The sequence below is a fragment of the Rhinatrema bivittatum genome, chromosome 3, assembly GCF_901001135.1.
Source record: "Rhinatrema bivittatum chromosome 3, aRhiBiv1.1, whole genome shotgun sequence".
In the NCBI taxonomy this organism is placed as follows: Eukaryota; Metazoa; Chordata; class Amphibia; order Gymnophiona; family Rhinatrematidae; genus Rhinatrema; species Rhinatrema bivittatum.
Window position 1 is genome coordinate 422,646,814 of NC_042617.1, and position 27,237 is coordinate 422,674,050.

General features: G+C 43.0%; 1 protein-coding gene across 1 annotated transcript in view; it reads left to right on the forward strand.

The window, feature by feature from the left end:
• The window catches only part of CSMD1 (CUB and Sushi multiple domains 1), a 4,035,193-nt gene that overhangs the window by 2,327,130 nt on the left and 1,680,826 nt on the right, over positions 1 to 27,237 (forward strand).

The window sequence follows — 27,237 nt, forward strand, 5'->3', positions numbered from 1 at the left end:
ACTAGTGAGAGGCTGGCTTCACAGACAGGGGGGAGCTGCCTGACCCTCACTCCTGACTTCCCCCATGTCCCAGCTAGTGAATGGTGTGTGGGTGAGGGGGGGGGGAGGATGGTGAAGTCTGAGACAGCTCCCTCCCTGCATTACTAGTGAGAGGCTGGCTTCACAGACAGGGGGGAGCTGCCTGACCCTCACTCCTGACTTCCCCCATGTCCCAGCTAGTGAATGGTGTGTGGGTGAGGGGGGGGGGAGGATGGTGAAGTCTGAGACAGCTCCCTCCCTGCATTACTAGTGAGAGGCTGGCTTCACAGACAGGGGGGAGCTGCCTGACCCTCACTCCTGACTTCCCCCATGTCCCAGCTAGTGAATGGTGTGTGGGTGAGGGGGGGGGGGAGGATGGTGAAGTCTGAGACAGCTCCCTCCCTGCATTACTAGTGAGAGGCTGGCTTCACAGACAGGGGGGAGCTGCCTGACCCTCACTCCTGACTTCCCCCATGTCCCAGCTAGTGAATGGTGTGTGGGTGAGGGGGGGGGGGGAGGATGGTGAAGTCTGAGACAGCTCCCTCCCTGCATTACTAGTGAGAGGCTGGCTTCACAGACAGGGGGGAGCTGCCTGACCCTCACTCCTGACTTCCCCCATGTCCCAGCTAGTGAATGGTGTGTGGGTGAGGGGGGGGGAGGATGGTGAAGTCTGAGACAGCTCCCTCCCTGCATTACTAGTGAGAGGCTGGCTTCACAGACAGGGGGGAGCTGCCTGACCCTCACTCCTGACTTCCCCCATGTCCCAGCTAGTGAATGGTGTGTGGGTGAGGGGGGGGGGAGGATGGTGAAGTCTGAGACAGCTCCCTCCCTGCATTACTAGTGAGAGGCTGGCTTCGCAGACAGGGGGGAGCTGCCTGACCCTCACTCCTGACTTCCCCCATGTCCCAGCTAGTGAATGGTGTGTGGGTGAGGGGGGGGGGGGGGAGGATGGTGAAGTCTGAGACAGCTCCCTCCCTGTATTACTAGTGAGAGGCTGGCTTCGCAGACAGGGGGGAGCTGCCTGACCCTCACTCCTGACTTCCCCCATGTCCCAGCTAGTGAATGGTGTGTGGGTGAGGGGGGGGGGGGGAGGATGGTGAAGTCTGAGACAGCTCCCTCCCTGCATTACTAGTGAGAGGCTGGCTTCACAGACAGGGGGGAGCTGCCTGACCCTCACTCCTGACTTCCCCCATGTCCCAGCTAGTGAATGGTGTGTGGGTGAGGGGGGGGGGGAGGATGGTGAAGTCTGAGACAGCTCCCTCCCTGCATTACTAGTGAGAGGCTGGCTTCGCAGACAGGGGGGAGCTGCCTGACCCTCACTCCTGACTTCCCCCATGTCCCAGCTAGTGAATGGTGTGTGGGTGAGGGGGGGGGGGGGAGGATGGTGAAGTCTGAGACAGCTCCCTCCCTGCATTACTAGTGAGAGGCTGGCTTCACAGACAGGGGGGAGCTGCCTGACCCTCACTCCTGACTTCCCCCATGTCCCAGCTAGTGAATGGTGTGTGGGTGAGGGGGGGGGAGGATGGTGAAGTCTGAGACAGCTCCCTCCCTGCATTACTAGTGAGAGGCTGGCTTCACAGACAGGGGGGAGCTGCCTGACCCTCACTCCTGACTTCCCCCATGTCCCAGCTAGTGAATGGTGTGTGGGTGAGGGGGGGGGGAGGATGGTGAAGTCTGAGACAGCTCCCTCCCTGCATTAGTGAGAGGCTGGGGCCAGTTTTCAAAGGGATTTAGTTGTCTAAGGGGGTCATTTATCAAATCACGTTTTAGCGTTTTCGCATGCGTTAAGGCGTTTTTGCATGCGTTAAGCGAAAACGCCTTTAATGCATGCGATAGCACCATAACGCATGGTGCTATGCAAATCTGAAAAAGAGGATGAGTTAGGGGCGAGACTTAAAGTTTTGCGAAGCCCTATCGCACAGCTTTAATGCTGATTTTAACTACATCTTTTTCATTAGCGTTAGGCCGTGCAATAGGTTGTGTTATGGCTTTATTGCACATTGCCAGGGCCGGTGCAAGGGGATTTGGCGCCCTAGGCGAGCCTTCTTCCTTGCACCCCCCCCGGTCTCGGCCCCAACTCCTCAATCACGCCCGCTGACTGGGGGTTTCTGGGTCGTGAGCAGATTGGGCACTGCTTGCGGCCCGCCAAATCTCCACTCCTCTTTGCCACCACTTGCGGCCCCATATGGCTCGCACCCAGTGGCGCACAAAGGGTCTCCAGCGCCCAGGGGCCAATGCATTTGTGTGCCACAGAAAATCAGTGGCATCTCTAGACAGAAGAATTTGTTTTGGGTGGGGGGGGAGCCAAAATGACATTTCTTCATCACACCCACCTCTATAGCATGGATCCTGCTTTAAAATTGGTTATAAAAAAAAGTGTTGTTAAAAAAAGTCCAAAGGGTCCTCTGCATTATTTTAAAAAGCTGGCCAGTTTCACACTTCTAGTAAAACTACTATAAAATTATTTGATAGCCTCATTCAACTAATTCTATATGGATTATGAGAGTGAAGTCTGGAATATATAGGAAGGGACAGAATGTCAATACAAATCCTGCACCTCCAGTTCTGTATCTCTGTGCATCCACTGAAATTCCCCCAAACAATGGAGCTTGGATGTTTCTCTTACAGCTCATCATACTAAAAGATATTTTCAAATTCTGGTGTCACCTCACAGTAACAGCAGCACAAACACCTTCCACTGCCAGACACATTGTGAACTAACATAAAGCACCGCAAAAGAGACACCCAAAATCTATACTGCAATCCCATCATAACATAACAGTAATAACACCAAGGACTCAAAAAACAATAACCCTACCTGTGAATAAGCAAGGGTAAATATTACACTGGGTCCTAGAATACCAATACACCACCTACTGAGGAAACAAAACAAACCCAATTGCTATAGATCTCTATACAGACACTATATGATAGCAGAATCTCTCATCATGGTCACACACACAGAGCAGAGACAGACCCTCGCCAAATACAGAATACAAAATAAAGGAGCACAAATTAGAAAAAACTGAAATGGAAACCCCAAGAAGCCAGACTCTGTGTATTTGCAATGGAAAAACAGAACAACCATTCCTCATAAAACAAATAAAATCAAGAAACAAAGCATCAGTTATAATAGTAAAACCATACTAATAAAATATTTTAAAACTACTGATAAATAGAATTTCTATTAATTAAAATCATATACATTTTTTACAATTTCCCAAACACCAATAAAATATTTCAAAACAGTACATATATCAAATAACACACAATAATTAAAATTAATAAGGATTTTAAAAAGCCCCTGCTGTCCATACATGGGAGCTCTTGATTTCCAGTCACCCTGATATTGTCGAGGATTAGGAGGTTATCCTCTCTCTCTCACACATACTCACATGTCCATTCTCTCTCACACATACACTGTCACATACATACACATTCATGCTCTTATACCCACCATAACCTCTCGCTCTCACAGACACTGACACACTCAGGCTCTAAGGCACTCTCTCCCCCTCTACACACACCCCCACACAAACTCTTACTCCCCTGGATTTTCTCATACACACTCATGCTCTCACTCTCACTTGCTCCCTCACATACACACAAACACACACTCCCAGGCAAGCTCCCACTCGTTCTCACACAGACACACACACACACAGACAAGCTCCTAGTCATTCTCACACATACAGACCCCCAGGCAGGCACCAATTTATTCTCACACACACATACACCACACACAGGCCGGCACCTATTCTCACACATACAAACCCCAGGAAGACACCCATACATTCTCATTCACAGACACACCCTCAGGCAGGCACCCATGCATTCACACACATACACCACCAGGCAGACTCCCATTCATACACATGCACACACTAAAGGCAGAGACCCCCCTCTCTTTCTTTTGCCAGCAACCTCAGAGCCTCTCTCATCCCTCTGCTGCCACTGTCACTGCTGCTGTATGGCTATTGCGGAGGTGCTGATTGCTGCTATTGGCACTGAAGCCCATTCTGCTGCCTCCTCTGTGCAGGCCCCATGGGCTTCCAGTTCCTCTATGCTGATCTCGTACATTGTGAGATCCGCATAGAGAAAGTGCTACTCTTGCACATTCCCAAAAATTACATGTTCCAATCAGTAAAAAGTAATTTATTTCTTTTTACATTTGCTGTCTGATCTTAGTTTTCTAATCGGTTGGTCACAGGCTTTTTTTTTTTCCACCTTCCCTTTCTTATTTTTTTGCCAATTCCTTTTATAACATATTTCTTTTCTCTCCATCTGTCTGCTTCCCTCAAACACACAGTCAGGTTCTCATTCTCACATGCTTTCTCTCTCTCACATACACAGGCACTCATTCTCACATGCTGTCCCTCATACAATCATTTATACACAGTCTCTCTCTTGCACATCCTGTCTCTCACTCCCACATGCTGTCTTGCTCAAGCACAGGTTCTCACTGTCACATGCTCTCTCTCATACAATCATTCCTACACACAGGCTCTCACTGTCACATGCTGACTCACACACACAGGCTCTCTCTCACTCCCACATGCTGTCCTGCTCAAGCACAGGCTCTCACTGTCACATGCTCTCTCTCATACAATCATTCCTACACACAGGCTCTCACTGTCACATGCTGACACACACACACACAGGCTCTCTCTCACTCCTACATGCTGTCTTGCTCAAGCACAGGCTCTCACTATCACATGCTGTCTCTCACACACACAGAGGCTCTCCCATGCTGTCTCTGCAAACATTCAGGTCTTCACTCACACACAGTCTCTCAACTCATCTCATACACGCACACATACACACTGTACAAACCCTCAGTCTCTCTCTCACCTCTGGGCCTCCTCTTCACGGGCCACTGCAGGATGGGCTCTGCAGTGGCCCCGGTCTTCTCGAGCCGCGCTGATCCTCTTCTGCACGTGGCTGATGCTCCTCCTCCTTCCGGCACGCGGCTGATGCTCCTCCTCTTTCCTGCCCGCGCGGCTCCAGCAACATTTTTCTTCCGGGGCCGCGCGGGCAGGAAGGAGGAGAAGTTCCTGCATTGGCTGATGCTCCTCCTCCTTCCTGCCCGCACGGCTCCGGCAACATTTTTCTTCCGGGACCGCGCGGGCTGGAAGGAGGAGAAGTTCCTGCATGGCTGATGCTCCTCCTCCTTCCTGCCCGCGCGGCTCCGGCAACATTTTTCTTCGGGGGCCGTGCGGGCAGGAAGGAGGAGGAGCACCAGCATGTTTAGACGTGACTGTACCACGGTCCTGCCGATCTTCTTGCTGTGTGTATCCGGCACACAGCATAGCAGTAGTTCACCGCTCAGCCGCCATTGGGATGACGTCCACCAGCGGCCATTGGCCATCAGCGGCTCGGCGCCCCCTAATGCTCAGCGCCCTAGGCGATCGCCTAGTTCGCCTAGTGCTTCCGCCGGCCCTGCACATTGCAATGTTTTCACCGATGCCAGTTTTAGTAGTTTTGAAGCTCCCGGAGAGCCAGCCTATCTATCAGGGCCCAGGTAGAAAGACAATCAAGCTAGGTTGAGAGAACATTGCACAAATCTCATCTTTGGGTGAGTTTCCTCACTCCGAAAGTCCTCAGATCTTCACAAGAGAGCACTCTGCTGTCCGTACATCTCACTTTGAATGTCAAAGTGGCCCCTAACCCCTACACTAATACCTAAACCTCACCTCGAGTTACTAGGTGGGCTTCCCATGGAGATATAAATTAGGGGTGTGCATTTAGTCCCTACGTATTGGCAATCTGCAACGGATGTTGCCATTTTCGTTGTATTTGTGGGGAAGCGAAACATATTGCGATTCCCCACGAATACATGAATCTTCGCCAAATTATTTGGCCGCCTAAATAAATCAATTTAAACAAACCCCCCACCCTCCTGCCCCCCCCCCCCAAGACTTACCAAAACTCCCTGGTGGTCTAGCGGAGGGTCCGGGAGCCATCCCCTGCACTCTCACACCCTCGGTGCCAGTTTCATCATGGCGCTGATAGCCTTTGACCTACTATGTCACAGGGGCTACCGATGCCATTGGTCAGCCCCTGTCACATGGCCATGGGCACCATCTTGTGCTCTTACCATGTGACAGGGGCTGACCAATGACACTGGTAGCCCCTGTGACATAGTATGTCGGCGCCATTTTGATTACTGGCACCGATGGCCCGAGGGCAGGAGATCGCTCCAGGACCCCTGTTGGACCCCCAGGGACTTTTGGCCAGCTTGGGGTCCTCCTGACCCCCACAAGACTTGCCAAAAGTCCAATGGGGGTCCGGGAGTGACCTCCTGCACTCCAGCCATCGGATGCCAGTACTCATAATGGCACCGATCGCCTTTACCTTCACTATATCACAGGGACCGACGGTAAGGGTTTTGTTTTGGATTCTGTGGATGATGAGTAGCCAGTGAAGGTTTTTGAGGGTAGGGGTGATGTGGTCACATTTTCTGTTATTTGTGATGGATCTAGTAGCAGCATTTTGTAGTACTTGTAGGGGTTTGAGGGTGGAGGCAGGGAGGCCAAGGAGGAGAGAGTTGCAGTAGTCGATCTTAGAGAAGAGTATTGTTTGGAGGATGGTTCGATAGTCTTGGGCATGGAGGAGCAGTTTGAGCTTTTTCAGTGTTTGAAGTTTGAAGAATCTGTCCTTGATCATTCTAGAGATATGATGTTTGAGGTTTAGTTTGTTGTCTATAGTTAATCCAAGGTTTTTTATGGTATGCATGAGATGGATCTCCATACAGTTAGGTGTGTGATCTATGGGGGGGAGTGTGGTGTGGTTGTTTGCTATGTATATGATTTTGGTCTTGTTTTAGTTGATGGAGAGGGACAGTTGTGAGAGTAGTTGGGTTATTTTAGGCAGGAGTTGGATCCAGATTTTTAGTGTGTTTTCAAATTTTTTGTTTAAGGGGAGTAAGATTTGTAGGTCAGCTGCATAAACATAGTATGTGAGGTTTGATTCGGAGAGGAACTTGCAGAGGGGGAGGAGGTATAGGTTGAATAGGGTGGATGAGAGGGATGAGCCATGGTACAGTGGCATCTTGGAGGGACGCCATGGTGCAGTGGCATCTTGGAGGATTCTGTTGTGTTTATTTTTATTTTGAAGGTTCTGTCTGTGAGATATGATTTGAACCATTTGATGGTGGTGTCGCATAGTCCAATTTCTTTGAGTCTGTTTAGTAGTGTTTCGTGGTTGATGTTGTCAAATGTGGAGGATATGTCGAGGAGTATCAACAGGTAGGATTGGCCACAATCGAGTCCTCGAAGGATTCTATTGGTGAGGGTGAGGAGAAGTGTTTCTGTGCTGAACAGTTTTCTGAAGCCATGTTGTGTGGGTAGAAGGATTTTATGTTCTTCTAGGTAGTCTGAGAGTTGGTTGTTGACTGATTTTTTGAGGATCTTGGCAATGAAGGGGAGTTGGAGATGGTCTGTAGTTATCTGAGTCAAATTTGTCGAGGTGGGGTTTTTTGAGGTTAGGTTTGACTACGGTGTTTTTGAGTTTGTTGGGGAATATGCCTTGTTCGAGAGATAGGTTGATTATGTTGGCTATGGATGAGGTTGGGTACGAGTTTTAGGAGTTTTATGGGGACTGGGTCCATAGGCTGGGTATCAGGGTTCATCTTTCAAATGAAGGATTCAATTTTGGTGGATGCGACGGGTTCAAAGTGTGACCATGTAATGTTGTGTGAAGAGGGTGAGTTTGGAGGTACCATGTTGACTGAGGGGATCCTGGCAATGATGTTGGAGACTTTGTCCTTGAAGAAGTATGCTAGGTTTTTGCAGTTGATGATGGAGGTGGCATAGGATGTTGTGTTCTGAATTGGGTTAGTCAGGTCTGTGACGTAGGAGAAAAGGGTCCTGGGGTTGAATTGATAGTCGTGGATTTTTTTGTGTAGAAATTTTGCTTCGCTTTGTCAAGGGCAGTTGTGTATCTGTGAAGTATTGTTTTGTATTAGTCTTTCAGTTCTGGAGTTGGAATTCTTCTCCATTTCTTCTCTGCTTGTCTCAGTGTTTATTTTGTGTTTTTTAATTTGGGGGTGTACCAGGGGTCTTGTGTTTGACCATTGTTTGGATTTTTTTTCTCAAGGTGGGGCACTTAGCTTTGGCTATTTCTGCATTGATGGAGATCCATGAGTTAGTGGCGGAGTTGGCGTCATTCTTGGTAAGAGTCTGTAAGGCTTCGGGTAGAAGTTCATCAAGGTCGTCGCTGAAGCAAGGTTTGATGAACTTGATGGCATTGTTGGGGGTGTTTGACTTCATGAGAGGGTGTTGTAGTTGTATCTTGGTTTGTATGAGTTTGTGATCGGACCATGGTATTGCAGTAGCTATGGGCGGGTGGTAGTTGGAGATTTTGTTGTTGATGAAGATTAGATCCAGGGTGTGGCCGTATTTTTGGGTGGGGGTATTGATTATTTGATTGAATCCAATTTCAGACATGGTGGTGAGGAGGAGTTTGCAGGTGGGGGATAGGGGCATTATATCTATGTGGAGATTGAAGTCTCCTAGTATGATGGTGGGTGAGTCCATGTTTATGTTGGTGGGTATGGCTTCGATTAGTGGAGATACATTGTGTTGGAGTAGGCCTGGTGGTGCGTAGAGGAGTAGGATTTGGAGGTTTTTGGATTTACAAGGCTTGTCTCGAATGGGGGGGGGGTGTAGGTTGAGTGGTTAGGATGAGAATTTGAGATTTTTTTGTGCTAGGAAGAGTAGGCTGCTGCCTTTCCTTTTCGGTCTAGGTATAGAAAAGATGTTGTAGATGGCTTTGGGGACTTGGTTTAGTAAGACAATGTCAGTGTTTTTGAGCCAGGATTCAGTGATGCATATGATGTCAGGTCAGCTGTCTAGTAGAAGGTCATGCAGGATGGGGATTTTTTGGTGATGGATAGGGTATTATTTAGGAATAGGGTGAGGACAGAGAGGATTGACCAGTGGAAGTTGGGATTGATGGGGATGTTGGTGAGGCGTCTGGTGTAGGAAGTGTGGTGTGTGTGGGTTTTGTTGGGTTTGTGGGGGTAAGTTTGGGAATGGGATGCAGTATTGCCATGGTGGAGTTGTTGGGGAAGGTGGGTGTAGAAGTTTTTTTGGTGTTACCTGTTGAGGAGGGGGAGAGGGTATTTTTTTGGGGGGAGGAGGAGGGTGTTCCAACGAGGATGGCTGCTCAACGTCGGAGGTCGTATGGGCCCCTAAAAGGCTTGGTGATGTTGCCATCAAGAAGGGTGCGGGAGGGGGGTAGGATATGAGGTAAAGGTGTTGGGGGATAATGCTCAGGTGGTTAGTTCGTTATGCTATATAAGTATGGTCTGAGCAATGAAGGTAAAAAGTTGATGCCATGGTGGCCCAGAAGAGGAGGCTGGGGCAATGGTGTCACTTATTGTCCTTTGTTGTTAGGAGTTCGGTGTTGTCAGGAGGGGTGAACTGATGCTTGAGCCCCTTGGGTATGTATTTTGGAGGGGTATTAGTAGCACCAAGGGCAGCACAAAGGGGTGCACCAAGGGGCAGACTCTTTGGTCGCACGGCGTCTACAGCCAAGGCCTGCGCCATTAGAGTTTTTGGCACCCTCAGCGCATGTCTGACATCACTGGGGGGGGGGGCAGGCCTTACTCCTGGGAGGGAGTGTGAGGTGTTTCGTGGCTTGAGGCTGCCAATGGGATGTTGTCCAGAGGAGGGATGGGTTCGCTGGCTGGGCTCGGGACCCTGACGGATGTTGGGAGAGGAATTAGGAGGTGTAAAGGGGTTTGCTTTCAGTTGTTTCTTTTCTTTTACATTTTGGCTATCAGGAGGGAGGAAGGCTAAGAGGGACATTGGGGCTCACATTAAGGATTATATTACAACAATTTACCTTTCTAGACCACCAGTCAGGTTTTCAAGATATCCAGAATGAATATTCATGAGATAAAATGTGCATGTTATGGAGGCAATACATGCAAATTTATCTTATGCATATTCATTGTGGATATCCTGAAAACCTGACTGGCTTGGGGTTCTCCAGAACAGGTTTGGGAACCTTCGTTCAAGAGGAATTAAAGGGATTTGGGCTCCTGGGCCCCTTGTTTTTTAAATTTTGTTCATAAAGATAGACAAAAGGAGGAAGAGAGGGATATTGAGGTTTGGTAGAAATCCTTTTGAAGTTTGTTGGGAGTGAGAGGGATGAATGACTTTGTTGTATTTTATTTTAAGATTATTTAGTTGGTTAGCACTGATTTGTAATGCTAACTAGCTAAGTTTTCTTTGCAACACAGATTTGTGCTCAGTGTAGCCAGTCAATTTTTTACTGTTTAAATTTAGTTAATTTTTTTCAGCACAAATTTCCTGAAGATAATACTAAAATTAGTCAGTTATTTTATCTACTCGGTGACGATCTTGAAATTTCTCTATTTATGATTTGGGGCTTATGTACTTACTGATAGTAAATATACAGTATGAAGGAACAGATATTTCTGGGAGATATACAGTGTGCTAAATTTAATGTGAAGTTCATTAGGTGGAATTTTAATGTGCATGCAAAGAAAAATTTTGCACAAATTTTAAAGCATAGGCTTTTTAGATTCTGCTGTTTTCTTTCCCTTGGCATATTGACTTATGAACCTTTCTGTAGTTGTTATTGATTGATTACAGTACAATCAGTGGATGGTGTTAAATAAAATTGCATACATTCTTAGCACCAAGAAATTTGCAATCTATCTACTATAACTTATATTGCAATCATAATAAACCATAAAACATTTGGACTACTAACCTATAAGAATATTCTTTTTCTATGTTGTATCCAATTTGTTTATCTCCTTAATAGATAAATCATTGCTAATTATTTTGCCATGAATCAATCACTCATTGTGAAAGTGACAAACTACATGTATCAAATATATTATCCACATAAAAGGTTTCTCTGTAGCATAATGCATAAATCTACTAATCCAGTTGACTGGTTAAGAATTTTCCAGTGTGTGCAGATGCTCTGTGAGTCTGATATATGGCTACAAATAAAGACATAAATTGGATCTCATAATTTTTATAAGAGACAGTTACAAATGATGATAAATCTGATAAGTATAGAACACAAAACAATAATCTGCCTGGTACAAAACAAATTACATCAAAAGGCTGCTTCATATGCTCTTTTTGTGTGGGATAACAGCAAATGAATCCTGACCTAACAATGGAGTCTAATGTCTTTATTTCTACCATAAACCACTTTATCAATTCTAAATCAAATCATCTGAATCACCCGTATCAGCTATGAAATATATGTCTTACTAAAGAGATCTTTACACATGGTAACTGAAATCTTTCAGTTATTAACAGTACTCCAATATAATCATCAACCTCTTAGCCTTGTGATTCTTTCATTGAAAATTGTTTTGATGCTGATAAAATTTATGTTGATATTGTTGCAAATTTACCGATGGTAATATCTAATGCCAGCAGTGTTTGCTGACAGATGATTTCCAGCAGTCAATGTGGTCCCACATTTCAAGAAGCTCTTCTTCAGGGATAAGTCACTATTATGGGTCTGCAGTTCTCTTTTTATCAGAAAAAGGACTACAAGGTTAACAGTTTGATGATTATATTGGGGCACTGTTAATATCTGAAAACCATTCAGCAGCCATGTATGAAGGTCACATTAGTAAGAAATATATTTTTTAAGCTAATACGAGTGATTCAGATGATTTGAATTAAAAGTGATAAAGTGATTTATAATAGTGATTGTGAATAGGTCCACTTTATAGGTATTTTTATAGCATTATTCTAATTTTTTTAGACATTCTCCTAATAAGAAAAATTCATGATTTAATGTTAGCTCTGTTGATGATACATATGAATTCATTCTCCAATGCAGTCCATAAGAGGAGCACAAATGGACAGAAATTGCATTTTGACTCTACTATATAGCATAGTTGAACAGAATAGTTTTCAGCATAAGATACAGAGCAGAGTTCTCTGCAGCATGTTATGGTATATCATTTGTGAAATGTGAAACTGGTTGTTGTATCACCATATACGTACACTATATGTTTTTCTTCAATATAGTATATCTTTTCACTCATTGATAGAAATATGGGCCTACAACCAACATGTGCCTGATACCTTTATATTGAACTAATTCAATACATTTGTGACTAGGAATGATAAAGGGAGCAAATTATTACAAATATATTAAATCAAATACAAGGTATCACTTACAAATTATTGTTTGACACTTGCTTCTAAATATTTGAGCAGAAAACTTCCATTAACTGGAATTGCATTATTCAGAAAAATCCATTGTTTGTTATGGCTTAATTTCCTTCCATTATGAATAAATTATGTTTTACTGTATTGCAAACACTTTAACTATGTATTAATTGCTATAGTATATATATAATAGATGTACAAGTTCTTGTCAGAATTTGTAAACATTGAGAAGGTAGTTTTTATAGCAAACCACAAAATGTATATTTATTAATATATATATGTATTTATTTCTACATTTTTATATACCAAACATATTGTATTCACTTCACATCAGTTTACTATTCAATTGGGGACAAACCATTATTACTTTGACCCATAAATATATTGATCTATTAAAACCAAATAAAAACATACTCTGAAATTATAAACAAAAAGCAGCCCATTGGAATTTCTAGGTTAAAATAATAAAATAAATTATGTACTAAACTTTACAAAATAATAAAATACATTTAAAAATTAATAAAATTTTATGACTACTATCCTAACATTTTACTAAAATACTAAAATTATTTAAATTAAACTATACTATAATTCCATGGTAGAAGGACCAAAAAAGGGATTTAGCCTGACTTTGTATAGGCCTCTTCAAACAATCAAGTTTTAAGCTTTTCCTTGAATGGTTGAATGCTTGCCTCTAATCGAATGTCAAGTGGAAGACTGTTCCAAAGTTTTGGCCCAGCCAAACACAGGGCCCTTTCCCTAACCACGTTTAAGTGTGTTGACTTTGGTGATGGAATTGTAAGTAATGCCTTGCCCATAGATCTTAGATTATGTGATGGAATGAGAATGTATAGAGAAGCATTTAGCCATTCTATATTTACCCCATAAATTGATTTATGGGTTAATGTCAAACATTTATACTGAATGCGAAAATGAATGGGTAACCAATGAAGGTCCTTCAATATGGGAGTGATATGATCAAATTTCCTCGAGTTGGTTAACAGTCTTGCCACGGCATTTTGCAAGAGCTGCTAGGGCCTAATAGATGATAAAGGGAGACTCAACAAAAGAGCATTGCAATAGTCTAATTTTGACAGTAAAAGAGCTTGAAGAACTATCCAAAAGTCATTGCCATGTAGTAAAGGTTTCAATTTTTTCAAAATTTGCAGTTTATAGAAACCATCTTTAACAGTCGATTTTACAAAAGCCTGTAGATTAAGTTCACTATCTATAGTACAACCAAAATCCCTACCTTCATGCTTAATTTTGTAAGATGGCTAACAAACTAATTTGTAACTTTGTTACAAACAGAATTTCAGTTTTAGAATTGTTTAGAGAAAGTGCCATTTGAGTAAATAGTTGATTTATTGCATTGAGATAGATTTCCCAAAGTTTCAAGGTGTTATGAAGTGAGTCTTTGATTGGCATTCCTAAAGTGCGTAAGTAAGGACCTTACCACTAGATTCATCAAAATGCTATAAATTTCTCATGAATAACACCTGTGATAAAAAAAAAATGTGTGTTTAAGGTAATTTCTGAGTTACCAAAATGCATGCTAATTTCTGAGTTACCACAATGCATGCTAATTTATTACTTCATAAGTATTTTACTACAATATATGTTTAATTTTATTGTATGTGTGAGTGAGAGAGACAGAGAACCTCTATATAAGGTGTTCCTATTATTCAACTATTTATATCACTATAATAAGGTCAACTAATAGCTCGAGGCGAGGTTTTGGTGGTGGTCTAGAGTTTGGGGGACAGTTTTACATGCACAGTTAGAGGTATGAACAACAGTGAAGATCAACAGTGAAATCAGTGAAGATTTGATGTAATTTGGAATGAGGAAAGGTACACAAAGAAGAGATTTCTACAATGTACTCTTGAACATGGGTACTATCAAGATAGGGCAAGAGAACATTGCAGAAATCTCAACTTTGTGTACCTTTCCTCATTCCAAATCACATACTGTGCTGTTTGTACCTCTGCCTGTGCATGTGAAACTGTCTCCAAAACCCTAGACCACCACCAAAACCTCACCTTAAGTTACTAGATGACCCTCCTATAGTGGTATAGATGACTAATATGTGTGCCACTCTGGAGGCTCTCTCTCTCTCCCCCCCCCCCCCCCCCACTCTACTCCCCTCTCCCTCCCTGCCCTAAACAGCATTCACAATAAATATGGGGGGGAAAGTGGCCTCAAATAGGGGTAGTGGATTAGATAGATTGACCATAAGAGGTTTCTAATTGTATACCTTATATGTTATACTTTAATAATATCCATTGTTATGTTTATAAACAATAAAAAATAGATTTACCATAAATCCCATTTCAGGCTTATCATACAGCTTAACACCAGGAAAAAAGGTGTAGTTACAACATGAATTACTCTATTATACACTACATTGTTTTCCTGTAAACCGACTCAATATCCTAGGATGAACGGCGGTATATAAAAACAAATAAATAAATAAACAAATAAATTAAATGTCTCTCATTGTCATAACCTCCCTTTGACAAAATTTGCACACACATTGCACAATGTGAAAAATAACAAATGGGTTATCACAGGCATTAGGCACTAACACATTTTGATGAATGACCCTGTTAGTTTTCAGTATTTATTTTATTTTTATAAGGAATTTACCTGTGCTTATTACAAGAACAAAAAATGGGAAAATCAGTGGGAAAATATTGGCTCAGTATTTCCAGGAAGATGTTGTTTTCTTGTTGTAATTAAAAAAAAACAGATTTACATAAAAAATAAAATAAAAACTGAAAATGAAGGTCCCTTTGCATAGGTTACACTAGTTTTCAGCGCTAACTTAAATGTATAAGTTCACTTTGAAAAAAAATATCCTTAAGAACACACACAAACTTGCACCTCTTGTTTGCAGGATGCAATGTGGAATCTATTTACTTGTATGCTTTTTAAAATAAAAAATATGTACATAAATTCCAGCTTTGTCCCAACTCTGCCATCTCCCACTCCTCATAATGCCTATTATTGTGTGCTTAAAAATATGCATAAAATCAGCTCATGCACATAATATTATGTGCACAACCATTGCACAATTTTATAATAAACCATTTACATGCTTAAATCCATGTTTTATATGTGTAAATGACTTTGAAAATTAACTGCAAAAGTCATAAATTTAAATGACCTACCATGGGTCACTGGATTATCCTGATGTAACTCATGCACTAAGAGATTAATGTTGACTTCTAGTCTATAATCAAAATGCAATTCAAATTGAGACAAGATGACAAAGTCTCAATACTGACTCCTAATTATTAAAAACATTTTCTGATGACAGCAAGACACAGTTATAGGATAAGTTCAAATTTCTATTGCCAAAATGAGCTTTGGGGAAGTTAACTAATCAAAACAGTGTAAACATTCTTTGTATTTTGGAGCTGCTGGAAGGATCTGAAGACTCAAATCCACTGAAATTCATAAAATAATTTTTGCTCATACAATTTTATAGATGCTTTGAAAAAGAAAAAGTATATTAGGTACTATCATTTAAGGTTACTAGTCTGAACTTTCTAAGTCCAACAGTATTTCAAATTTTGAGATCTTCATTTGCTTGGAATATTACTCAGAATTAGATTGAAAACACCTCTTCAGTTCAAAGGCAAAAAAATACTAATTATGGCTGACCTCAACAAAATCACAGCATTAATAAGAAAGACATTCCTGGCTATGAGAAACCAGCTGAAGTTGCTGAAAGCTAGCCATGTATTATTCTATGCAATGAGAATGTGGGTAAATATTAACAATTGATCAAAAAAGTTTGAGGATTCAGATGAATTCCAGAGATTCATTATGACATGAGAAGCAGTGGGAAGAAACTCAATGATGTAGTGTATTTGGATTTTCAGAAGATGTTCGACAAAGTCTCACATGAGAGGCTTCTAAGACTATTAACCTTAATCAAGTTTACTTAGGGAATAGCCACTGCTATTAATTGCATCAGTTTGGGTAATTGCCAGGTTCTTGTGGCCTGGTTTGGCCTCTGTTGGAAACAGGATGCTGAGCTTGATGGTCCCTTTGTCTGACCCAGCATGGCAATTTCTTATGTTCTTATAAAACTAAAGTCATGGGATAGGAGGCAATATCCTTTTGTGGATTGCAAGCTGGTTAAAAGACAGGAAACAGTCTGTTTTCATAGTAGAAAAAGGTAAACAGTGGAGTGCCTCAGGGATCTGTACTTGGACTGGTGATTTTCAATATATTAATAAATGATCTGGAAAGGGGTACAGTGAGTGAGGTGATCAAATTTGCGGATGACACAAATTTATGCAGAGTGGTTAAATCTCAAGCAGATTGTGATAAATTGCAGGAGGACCTTGCGAGACTGGAAGATTGGGCTTCCAAATGGCAGATGAAATTTACCATGGACAAAGTAATAGGGAAAAGTTTAGGGAAAAATAATCATTGCTGCAATTACACAATGTTTGGTTCTATCTTAGGAGTTACCACCCAGGAAAGAGATCTAATCGTCACAGTGGATAATACATTGGAATCATTGGCTCAGTGTGCTGTGGTGATCAAAAAAGCAAATAGAATTTTAGAAATTATTAAGAAGGGAATGGCAAATAAAAAGTTGGATGTCATATTGCCTCTGTATTGCTCCATGTTGAGACCTCATCTTGAATATTGTGTGCAATTCTGGTTGCCACATCTCAAAAAAGATATAGTTGCGCTGGAAAAAGTGCTGAGATGAGCAAACAAAATGAAAAGTTGCATGGAATGAATGCCCTATGAGGAAAGGCTAAGAAAGTTAGGGCTGATTAGTTTGGAGAAGAGACGACTGAAGGGGGATATAATAGAGGTCTACAAAATCATGAAAGGACTTGAACAAGTTAATATAAATCAGTTATTTACTCTCTTAGATAATAGAAGGTCTAGGGGGAATTCCATTAAGTTAGAAAGTATCTCATTTAAAACAAATTGAAGAAAATTATTTTTCAGCACATACTTATGTTTTGGAATTCATTGCCAGAGGATATGGTTATAGAAGTTGGTATAACTGGGTTTATAAAAAGGTTTGGATAAGTTCCTAGAGGAAAACTCCATAAACTAGTATTAATTAATAAGCAAAAGCAGCTTGTGATCTATCTAATGTTTGGGTACTTGCCAGGTACTTGTGACTTGGATTGGCCACTATTGGAAACAGGATACTGGGCTTGATGGAACTTTGGTCTGACCCAGTATGGCATACTTATGTTCTTAAGTTCTTATGAAACTTATCATAATAAGAGCAAATGATGGCAGAAAAATACCATTTGGCCCATCCAGTTTGTTCAGTTATTTCTGTTCATACTGATCAGGAGATATCCAGCTTCCAGCCACAGAGCATGACTACTTGTAAGAGATCACTGCTTATTCAGTTCAATCTTTTTTTGTCTTCCTCTTTTGTACTTCATTATCATGGGTGGCAGAACAAATAAAATCACCACTTAGTTTCTCCCAGCATCCATCCCTCCTTCCAAACACAAACTACTACTACTAATACTACTACTACGACTGCAACTACTACTACAGCTACTGACTACTACAGTACTCTACAAAAACACAAAAGCTATAGTCTTTGCTCTGTAGAACATATAGTCAAATCAAGATAAACATACAGGGCAAAAGAGTGAATTTAATTCATTTTTATAAGACTGTGAGTGCTATTATCAGAAGATAAGATTGAAAAGGTGAGATTTTAGACTGGATTTGAATAAGGCACAATTTATGGAGTCTATTATGGAGACCATAATGCACAACTTATGGAGTCTATTCTAAATATATAAAGGTGAATTTTAAAAGCCCTATGCACAATAAAGCCGAGAGATATGTGCGTGTCTCGGGCCGGCTCACCACACATAGGGGTACATTTTAAAACATAGCGCACACGTGGACTTTTGTTCGTGCACCAGGCACGAACAAAAGTACACCGGATTTTATAAGATACACATGTAGCCGCATGTATCTTATAAAATCCAGGGTCAGCGCGCGCAAGGGGGTGCACATTTGTGCAACTTGCGTGCGCCGAGCCCTGCGCGTGCTGCCCGTTCCCTCTGAGGCCGCTCCAAAATTGGAGTGGCCTCAGAGGGAAATTTCCTTCCACCTCTCCCCTCCCCTCCCTTCCCCTACCTAACCCAACCCCCGGCCCTATCTAAACCTCCCCCCTACCTTTGTCGCAGAAGTTACGCCTGCTTCGAGCAGGCGTAACTTTGCGCGCGCCGAGCCGGCTGCCGCGTGCCATGTTCCGGTCCGGGGGCTGGTCTGGAGGCCACGGCCATGCCCCCGGAATGCCCCCGGGCCGAAACCACGCCCGCAGCACCGCCCCCGGATGACGCGCCGACCGCACCATGCCCCCCGACATGCCCACCCCAAGAAAGGCCCAGGACTTACGCATGTCCCAGGGCTTTGCACGCACCAGAAGCCTATGTAATATAGGCTCGGCATGCACAGGGGCATTTTAAAAGGGTTATGCGCGTACCTTATGCGCGTAACCCTTTTAAAATCCGGCCCATAGATTTTAAGAAATGAGGAACAGCATATGTGGGTATTGACAGTGGGGGATAAGGAGTTTTGTTTTAGCCAGGCTGAGTTAAGGTGGCAGTGGGACATCCAATGTTAGATTAGCAGACTGAGATTTTGGACTGGATTTCTGATGATATTTCTGGTGTTCAGAGGTACCTCTAGGAGTCGTCAGCATAAAGATGTTAATGAAATCCATGGGAGAAGATCATAGCATCATGGGGATACGTATAGAAAGAAAAGAGGTCAAAGCCCCGAGGAACACCAATTGATAGTGGGAGAGCATTAGAGGAGAATCCACCGGATGACACACTATACTGAGGTTTTTCCATATTTTTTAGTCATAACATAATATAACATAAAATAACATAACACCCTAAACATATGTCCTTCCACTCATCATTGCCTGCTTAAATTATTGCAACTTGCCTTTATGGAATTTGTAAATTCTCTCTCCTTTTTTAGTTTCTTCTAATTTAGTTTTTGCTTTCATTCTACCATTTCCTGTTATTGTTCTACCAGTTCCATGTATTTTCTTCTCTTACATTGTTATACCTGTTCCGTGTAAACCGATTTGACGTGCAAACGAATATCGGTATATAAAAACTTCAAAATAAATAAATAAATAAAAGTGTTATTTTATGTTATATTATGTTATGTTATGTTATGGGAGAGGTAAGATGAGAGCCAAGAGGGGACAGAGTCCTGAAATCCAAGAGGTAGGTGATAGTTTCAAGGAGTGGTCAACAGTGTCATTTCAGTCTAGTTTCCTGACAACAGAATGTTACATGGATGGAAATCATCATCAACATAAGGCATTTTCTAGCATCAAGTAATAAATGACTAAAAAATATGGAAAAACCTCAGGTAGCAGAGAATGGATGGTTATGGTGCCATAGTTCTAATAGAGAATGGTTCCCTTTGAGTTAGAAGCTCAATGAAGCAGGAAGAAATTGCCAAGCCAATAAAGCAGTGCATGGTAAGACAGAGAGATAATCAATTCTCTATATCACTTCATTCTGGCACCCGGACACTTAGGGGTAGATTTTAAATACTTGCGCAAGGGGGTGCACATTTGTGCAACATGCGCGCGCCGAGCCCAGCGCGCGCTGCCTGCTCCCTCCGATTTCGGAGCGGCCTCGGAGGGAACTTTCCTTCGCCCTCCCCCCACCTTCCCCTCCCTTCCCCTCCCTTCCCCTACCTAACCCACCCCCTTGGCCCTATCTAACCACCCCCTTACCTTTGTCGGCAAAGTTTCAACTGCTTTCAGCAGGCGTAACTTTGCGCGCGTCGGCCGGCTGTCTTGCTATGTGGTCCGGTCCCGGGGGCTGTTCCAGAGGCCGTGGCCATGCCCCCGGAATGCCCCCGGGCCGAAACCATGCCCAAGTCGCTGCCCCCGAAACGCCGCACCCCACCCCCTAAACGTCGCATCATCCCGCCACGCCCCCGCCACACCCCGACGGGAAGCCCCGGGACTTACACGCGTCCCGGGGCTCTGCGCGCACCGGCGGCCTATGCAAAATAGGCGCGCCGGCGCGCGAGGGCCCTGCGCGCGTAAATCCGGAAGGATTTACATGCGCAGGGGTTTTAAAATCCGCCCCTTATTGTCAGATAAATATGGTATTATAAACACTTTAAAAAAAATGCTGCTAGATCATGCTTTTTGCTAACTTCATATTTAGCAATTAAGGATCCTCTGTGTTTATTCCATGCACCTTTAAAATTCATGACTGTTTTTGCCTCTACCACCCACCCCAGGAATTCATTCCAAGCATTCACTAACTCACTATCTTTTCCTTGAAACATATTTCCTGACTTTGCTCCACAGTCTACCCACACACAGTCTCATATCATAACCCTTTGGTCTGGTTCACACGTCATTTTCATGCCCCTAGTCAAGGACTTGTCTTTGCAATGGCCTAGGTAGATGGGAGAGGAGAAGAGGGCTGAACACATTTGAAAAAAGTGTATTCAGCAGAGTACATAAATTTGTCAAGGGTGTTTTTTACATTCAATGCAGATTACCAAACTATTTGTATATGTAAGCAAGAGTAGGATGTTTTTTTCTTGTGTGTATGTGAGAAAAAGAGCTAAATTTTGTGTATCTCGGTGGGTGTGAGTGGATGTTTGTGCAAATGGAATCTTTGGGGCAGATTTTCAAAGACCTACGCGCATAAATCCAGGAGGATTTACGTGCATAGGGGGTTACGCGCACCAGGCCTATTTTCAAAAGGCCCGGCCGTGCGCGTTAAGCCCCAGGACGCGTGTAAATCCCGGGGCTTGAAAATAGGGGTGGGGCATGGGCGGTCTGGGGCGGGGTGGGTGGGGCAGGTGTGGGGCCAGCGGCTCCTGGCACTGCGGCCATTTGCTACTGTGTCCGAGATCGTGAGGTGGCAATCAGCCGGCGTGCGCAACTTGCACCTGCCTGGAGGCAGGCACAAAAGGTAAAATAAAGATCAGGGGGGGTTAGAGAAGGGCTGGGGGGGGAAGGTTAGGGGAAGGAGTGGGAAGGTCAGGCTAGGGGGAAGGGAACGGAGGAAGCCAGCGCGGCTCGGCATGCGCAAGGTGCACAATTGTGCATCCCCTTGTGCCTGCTGACCCCAGATTTTATAACATGCGCATGCCGGGTAGCACTTGCATATATAGGCCGCATGTGCTTCTTTTAAAATCTACCCCTTTGTGTGTTTGTGTGAAAGAAGAGGGCTGTTTGAGCATGTATGAGACTGAGGTGTTATGCATGTATTTAAGAGAGAGAGAGAGGTTGGTTTTCATTTCCTGTATGTGTGTTGCTGTCAGAGATGCTGTCTTTTTTTGTGTGGATATACTTGAGAGAGAGCTGGAATTTGCAGGTTTGTGTTTGTGTGCGTTGATGACAGAGATGCTGTCTTTTTTGGTATGAGATTGTATGGACTAGAGAATGACTGTGTATGTATGTAGGTGTGCGTGTTTGTGAGACAAGGAGGCAGTTAAATTTCCTGACAACAGAATGTTACATGGATGGACAACAGCATCAGAAGGCATTTTCTAGTATCTTGTAATGAATGACTAAAAAATGCAGCAAAACCTCAGGTAGCAGCAAATGGATGGTTATGGTGCCATAGCTCTAGTAGAGCATGAATGAGTTAGAAACTCAATGAAGTGGGAGGAAATTGTCAAGCAAAAAAAAAAGTGCATGCTAAGACAGAGGGAGAATCATTTCTCAATATCACTTAGATCAGAACAGGAATAATAGAAACATTAACATTCCAAGTAATTTTTAGAGAAATGTTTATTAGAATTTTGGTGACTATCTTCAAGTGGCCCATGTAGTTGCAAACATTAACACAGGAACTATTAATACACATACTTAAGGCACATTTTCATAAAGAAACTTCACACGTAGTTTCTCTTAGAAAATGAGCAAGTGCAAAGAATGCCAGTTAAAAGCCTTCATGTACCTGCACCTGCTATTTCTGTAGGCAGTGGAGGCTGGCAAAATAATACATATACATTTGAAAATGAAATGTATGTGCACTAGTTTTTTCCCCCCAACCTAAACACACCTACAAGAATGCTTCTTTTTAATGAATACTGCATGAGGGAAGTTGCATGCATTTTATCCATATACAGCACGAGAAGAACAGTTTTCAGTCAGATCACTTTCCAAGGTAAATACCTAGTTGCCTTCTAATGTTTGCATAATAAAAGCTAAATTTACTTATGTGACTCAGAGGATTTCAACTTCTAAGACCCATGTTCACATCTATCAATATCTCTCTTTTGAATGTGTAGTTCCATTTAAATAGAGAACATAGCATTTTCTATCAGCAGCTGGTTTTTTATGCCATTGCATACTCCTCCTGTTTATGTCTGATTTTACTTGACTTAGATGGGACTTTTTTGCATATTAATCACGGTTATAACCTCGGGAGATTATAAGGGTGCAGCTGGGAACAGGTGCAAACATTTATTATTCAACCTTCATGCTGCTGCCTATTATATTATTGGCATTGCAGTTTATCTCCGAGGAGAACAAGTTCACAAATATAAGCTATAAAAGCCCTATATAACTTGCAATAGATCACTGAACTGGAACTCTGACATATTGTAAAAATACATTTGCATATGTTTTAATTTTATAATTAATTTATAGAACCATAATGAGCTTAATAACAGTGATGGCAGAAGTGACTGCTTGTTTTTAATGACACTTTCTGAGACACTTATTGTCAGAAATGTACTTAATGTACAGCTGCTGTTCAAGAAATTGCATTACCAGTTTATCCTAATAATCATTTTAAACAAAGAATAAGCATTCATAAACACTACAATAATTAATTGTCAGAAAGTCCTAGTAATACCAAACTGTTTGACATCTATACACTAAAGCTGAATGTAGAAGTAAAGGCTGATTTGCCTGCTAAAATAAACCCAAACATTCTATGCACTAATGGCCTGGTTTGCACACTAACTCGGGCCTGATGAATCTTACTTGGCAAACATCAAAATTAGTGAGTATCCCCATACAAATTACATTGTCATATGCAAATAAGACTTTTTCAAGTTCTAGCAAAATAATGTTGTATACGATCCTTCATGAACTATTTTACAAGTGCCTGCTAAGGCCTACACGTTAACACCTGTTTTGATTTCAGGTATTAACTTTTAGTCATACATGCAATCTTGAAATTCACCATTGCTTCCTGGAGCAAAACGAAAGGACCAGTTAGCATAAGGAATTTAATCTCCCCAATACCCCAAGTAAAGTTGGATGCCCCTTGATCAATCCTTCATCCCCCTACAAAGCTTGTTTTCCCTCCTCCACACACCCACATATACTTGTCAGATTAGTCCTTAACTCCTCGGTCTGGCCTTGATGCCTTCAAACAAAAGCTAGATCCCCCTTTCACTCAATAAAGAACCTCTTCTGAGACTGACCTGTGCCCCTTTCAATGAAGAGCCCCTCTTCAGAAATTGACTGTGACCCCTTCCTCCTCAAGAAAAAAAATAATTTTTATATACAGGTCTCCTGATGCAGAATGAATAAAAAATTGATATTGGGATCTGTTATGGATGTTTTACCCTGGAAGAGCACCAAGGTGTTCCTGTAAATTGTAATTCTGCTATGATAATTTTCTGCAAGCTGTGATTTTGTTAAAAGATAAACCACTTATAATGGGATACTGTTTGAAGCAAGTTGATAAAAAAAAAAAAAAGAGATTCATGAATTTTTTAATGTGATATTTATTTTTTTTCACATTGGTTGATTTTTCACAAGGGAAACTTCACTGTGATGTTTTGGCAGATGATGATTGAATGATCAAAAAAGTGATTTAAACAAAAATGCTATGTATCTGCTTCTAGATCTTTGATACCACTTATTACCTTTAATATGGGTAGCCAGGACTGATGCTTCTGCCCACGTCCGACCCTTTACAGCAAATTAATACACATAACTACAAGTTGGGGATCAAACAGGCCACAGCTTTTATTAACAACATCCCGGGCCCGAGCCAGTTCATCATAACAACAGATTCCCCCTCCCCTGCCCATCCGCCACCAACCAGCAAGACGGGCACTCCCAGGCTATCCCAGCCTGTATGTAGTCACATCATTGGAATGCCCCCCATGACCCCCGCCACTGCACAGCAAGGAGCCAACCAAGTAGACCCCCACCACCACCCCAGCAAGGAGTCGTACCAGCAACAACTGCACCCAGTTGTTCTGTTACGAATCCCTGACCTGACCCCTGTCAAGTCAGACAATTTTAACCACCGCATACTCCCCCAATCAGCTCGGACTACCCTCCCCCCCCCCCTTATAAGCTGCGACAACGCCAAAACACCCTCGTTTAACATTAAGACCAACCAAGCTAGGGGCGGGCAGGTGGGTTTCAGCATCTGACATGACCGCAGGCAAGGTAAGAATGCTTCTGGTTGCATAACGACCCTCCCTCATCTCCTCCCACTCCTATCTTCCCCTAAAGGGGAGAACCGATGGGTTCCCCGGAAACCAGAGGTTTGAAACAAATCTCACTCCCCCCCCCCCCCGTCCTACTCACTGCATGGGCCAACGGATATTGGCAGCAGCAGCTCCCCTCCCCCAGCCCCCCAACCCTAATTGGCTTGCCAGGAAATAGCTTGGCACTATATTACAGCGGCCAGGCAGGTATGGGACCTGCCTGACCTTATATTCTAATTATATTCTCTTGTTTGGAATGGTATTATTACAATATAAATATTTAAATGCAATTTTTTTTAGTTTCTTAAATATTTTAAGTATTGAGATACTCACTTGTTATGCCAATCAATGTCTTTTTTTGGTTGCCATTATATTCTTCTATTTACGTTCTTTTGCTGAAGATTGTTTTTTATACAGAACCATATTAAACAATTGTACTAAATGGGTTACAATGACATGATGATATTACTTTTCAGCTGTGATATATTGATAGGAAAATTCAGCAACAATCACTTCAACTGTTGTATCCATACTTAATTATTACTGCATGTGTTAACTACTGAAATGGTGTAAGTGCTCATTATAGCATCTTTTGGAATGTTCTCATTTCTACCATCATACAGAAATCCTAGAACATTTAGTGCCATTTAGCCTCTTTTCTCCACCTAGGTAAATTTCTAAAAGGGTAGGAACTTCAAGAGTGACCAATCACTGAGGGAGGAATTCCTGCCACCCCCTACTAGGGAGAGAAGTGAACACAGAATAGGTGGGGGGAGGATGTCAGAAAAACTAGCCAGGAGCAAGCAGCTTACTTTTTCTTGCCAGCACAAAAAATCTCAACCAAACCACCTAGAGGGATACCACCTAGAGGGTGGTATCCCTCAAGGATAGGATCTCAGGAATTTATGGATAGGACAAGTGCTGAGGGATTATTAGAGCTGTTACAGTGGAATTTTAGAGTGTCAACATGTGTGCGGCAATACAAATTAGAGATAGGTATTCATTAGGGATGTGCAGAGCAAAAGTTTAAGTTCATATGTCCAAAGGGGGTCCCATTTGCGGTCAATATGGACATAAACAGAATTCAATGAGTTGAGTATATGTCCATATGTGCAAATAAAAATTTAAACCCCTCACCCTCCTTAATCCCCCCCCCCCCCAAGACTTACCACAACTCCCTGGTGGTCCAGCGGTGTCAGGATGCCATTTCTGACCAACTTTGCAAGGAGCACGTGACGTCGGCGTCACATCGGAGTGACGCGGTGTCGCGTGATTCCCCGCGGGTTCGCGCCGGCACGCTCGTTCGGCCCAAAAGGAACTTTTGGCCAGCTTGGGGGGGCCTCCTGACACCCCAAGCTGGCCAAAAGTTCCTTTTGGGCCGAACGAGGGTGCCGGAGGGAACTCGCGGGGAATCACGTGACGCCGCGTCACTGCGACGTGGCGCCGACGTCACGTGATTCCCTGCGGGGTCGCTTCTGGGATCCTCGTTCAGCCCAAAAGGAACTTTTGGCCAGCTTGGGGGTGTCAGGAGGCCCCCCCAAGCTGGCCAAAAGTTCCTTTTGGGCCGAACGAGGATCCCGGAAGCGACCCCGCTGGGGAATCACGTGACGTCGGCGTGACGCAGCGTCACGTGATTCCCCGCAAGTTCCCTCCGGCACCCTCGTTCGGCCCAAAAGGAACTTTTGGCCAGCTTGGGGGGGCCTCCTGACCCCCCCAAGCTGGCCAAAAGTTCCTTTTGGGCCGAACGAGCGTTCCGGTGTGAACCCGCGGGGAATCACGTGACGCCGCGTCACTCCGACGTGGCGCCGACGTCACTTGCTCCTCGGAAAGGCTTTCAGAAATGGCGTCCTCACTCCTCGCTGGATCACCAGGGAGTTGTGGTAAGTCTTTGGGGGGGGATTAAGGAAGGTGAGGGGTTTAAATTTTTATTTTGGATCAACAATTGCGATTTCCAACTTATTCAACATAGCTATGTTGAATAAGTTGGAAATCCGATCGTTTATGTCTTATCACTTTTTTAAGTTAAAAAAAAAAAAAAGTAGCGTTTTACATTTATGTTCAATACGAATGCACACCCCTAGTATTCATCTCTGACTTTAATGGCCAGAAAAATGAGAATAGAAGACTTGCTTTTTTCATTAGTTTATACTGTTGGTAATGGTACTCCTCTTGAATAAAAGTGACACTGCTTCCAAGCGTCAATTGCTGATCATACTTGAGAATGGAGTTAGGAGGGTTCTCAGATTGAAAGAGCGGAGGATGTCTTTGCACATCATCAAGTTCAAACAGCCAGCAGGTCCAGGAGGAAGATTTCCTCCTTCAAAAAGTACTGATACAAACAATGAAAATGACAAGGATTGCCTATCTTGTCACCCACTGATTTTTATTGTTGCTAATGAATGTTCAATGATATGGAATTGCATTATATATGATATTTATTAATAGAGCCACAGCCATGTTTTTGTATCTTATACAAACTAGATTGACTTATGTGTGAGTTGGTGAGGTGGCATGGGGTAGGTTCTTTAGGAAGGGAGCCTGTTCCAAAGTGAGG